A 2,500-nucleotide genomic window follows, 5' to 3' on the forward strand; every position below is an offset into this window, starting at 1 on the left:
AAGTGGTACGAGCTCCTATTAAGTTTGTTGGGGCCCTCATCGGAAACGTGCCTGGGGTAAGGGATCCCCATGACCCTGACTCTTCTCAATCTCCATCTGATTCTTCCAGAACATCCTCACCTTCAAAGTTGCCGCGAGGGACTTCTACTCCTCGTGTTCCGACATCCCCGGCACCCCCTGACCCCCGGATCCCCGGACGCCATTACCACTCGTGCTGGTAGGTTGAAGAGGCTTCATCCGCTTGTCCTTCCGGAACCTCTACCTCCTTCAGTAACCCCTCAAGACTTCTCCCAGCTTCAAGCCTCCTGTGCCTCCTTAGCAGCGATACGGCAGAAAGCCTCATCAGGACACGTCGACAAAGCAAGGAACGGATCCTCCTTCCAGTACCTGTATCGCAACGGACATCTCTACAGGAAGTGCCTCACCTCCCCGCTTTCCAATAAGGTAGGCCAGGTATAGGAGCAGACATCCGTACTTACTGTCTTTCTTGTGATAAGTGCCAACGGATGTCGGGGAGAGGTCGTGTACGTCCTATCTCCCTCCAACCCTTACCTGTCGTTACAGAACTACTTCCCCAAATTGCCATCGACCTCGTTGGACCCTTGTCTCCACCAGCTACGGAAGAACCTCTTGTCAGCCCCATTCCCGTAGTGGAGGAGCCATCACCTGACGCCAGCTCCACAGAACTTCCCATCGATGAACCACTTATGGACGACCGGGACGTATTCTCCACCCCGCCTGGCTGTACTTCAGCGATTCAGCAGGACATCGTCCGGGTGTTGAGATAGGCCTTGGGTCTACCGGCCTACGGGTACCGTGTCGTCCATATGGCCGGGGAGGATAATGTGGTGGCCGATTTATTGAGTAGACTTCCTGCATAAGTCACTCCTGTTTCCTCGTCAGTCTCCTCCCTGTTTTAGTTTATTGGCTTATGTTCTTTTTTCTTTCCACTTGGTAGTTGTTTGTGGAATCTACCTGGACTAGATTCTTGTATGGGGGCCTGTGTGAGGGCCAACTTAGCGGGCGAACGACCGGGGCACTCCTGCCGCCCGCCCGCATCTTGCTGTTCGAAGCGGTTCAACTACCGAGGCGCAGCGAATCACCTGCTTCACTCCCGCTGCTCGTTCGCCTGACGCCGTTCGACGCCTCGGTCGATTGAACCACCGAGGCTTCTCAATCCGCTATAGGAGGCAACTTGGTGGCCGCCAGCGCCTTCCTCGTCATACAGCGGCCTCGCCTCGCCCTGAACACTTGCTTCTACTAAAGCTCCACCCTGCTCTCACTCGGGCTAACTCAGATACCGTGGGCTCGTTCTGGGTGCCTTACCTCTCCCCTCTCCACGCCCTGGACTCCCGTTACTGCTGTGAACCTGACTCCCCTTTTCCGCCTGCGCCTCCCACGTCTACACCACTTCTAGGACGAAGCTGTGCTGCCTCGTCATTGCCACTGGACGAGACGCTCAGAGGAGGAAGAAGCCGAGCAACGGGTCATTGCTGTGTCCGGCGTGCTGAAGCCTTCTTGTTGGAGACTTCAGATTGTGAGGCCTGTTTTGGGGTTTTCTACTGTACTTGAAGTAAACTGGTGTCTAACCATTTATCTTGTTGTTTGTTATCCCTTCCGATTACAGCACCCAACACTGGATCCTTGACACTAACCTTTCCCCCTCTCTACTTCCGGGTAAATAAAACTACCATATTCAGTAATTAATCCGTACCACAATCAATTAATTTGCAAAACTGTGTAACGAAATGAAACATTAGTTATGAAAGCATATAAGAGCTTTTTCATTACATCCTGAACACAAGTTATTCGTGGTCATACTTATATATCATTATGACAGTTAAAATTCAGGTGTTCAAGTGTCAAGACAGAGGGAAAGCGGCGGGTGGCAGGGTGGTGGCCGCCGATAGTGGCTCGTGTGCTCGCTGCCATTTGAAACAACGGTATCTATCGCTGGCCACTGTGGCGTGGTCGGAAAATGGCTCCGCCCGCCACAACTCGCCACTGTTTTGTGGCGACCACAAAAAAAGTGTCCCGTGTGCATGCACCCATAGAGATGGGTGTGTTCTATTTTGACCATTATTTTGTGGCGGCCACTGACCACTAAAAAGTGGCTCGTGTGATTCCAGCCTTAATGTCGTTGATAATAGATCTATATTAAATAAATAGGAAAATATGTACTTTTCATAACTCAAAGCATCAATTCTTTTATTTTATTTTTCGTCTAGTATGCAAAAACAAGTCGTAAATTCCCTTAGTTCAGCCCAGGAGATCGCAATGTCTTGGGTCTATCTGCCGATTGTAAGCTCCGCCCACAGACGCAGTAAGCTCCGCCCACTGGCTTCACTCGCCTGTATGGGGACGGCGCGGGAGGGCGCCTCCTGTTATAATACCTCCATGGTTATGACAAACAATGCTGGAAAGCAAGAAAGGGGTATCATAAGGCAAGGCATATATATCATTTGCACAGGAATAGGAATAGGAATGACTGAGGAAAGCA

General features: G+C 51.2%; 1 long non-coding RNA gene across 1 annotated transcript; it reads left to right on the forward strand.

Annotated features, from left to right (window-relative positions):
* The first annotated feature begins 37 nt into the window (after window positions 1-37).
* LOC126997296 (uncharacterized) lies at window positions 38-1,596 on the forward strand. The gene is made up of 2 exons (XR_007751995.1): window positions 38-444; window positions 565-1,596. It is a non-coding gene; the product is annotated as an uncharacterized LOC126997296 (long non-coding RNA).
* The last annotated feature ends 904 nt before the right edge of the window (window positions 1,597-2,500 follow it).

The sequence above is a fragment of the Eriocheir sinensis genome, chromosome 12, assembly GCF_024679095.1.
Source record: "Eriocheir sinensis breed Jianghai 21 chromosome 12, ASM2467909v1, whole genome shotgun sequence".
In the NCBI taxonomy this organism is placed as follows: Eukaryota; Metazoa; Arthropoda; class Malacostraca; order Decapoda; family Varunidae; genus Eriocheir; species Eriocheir sinensis.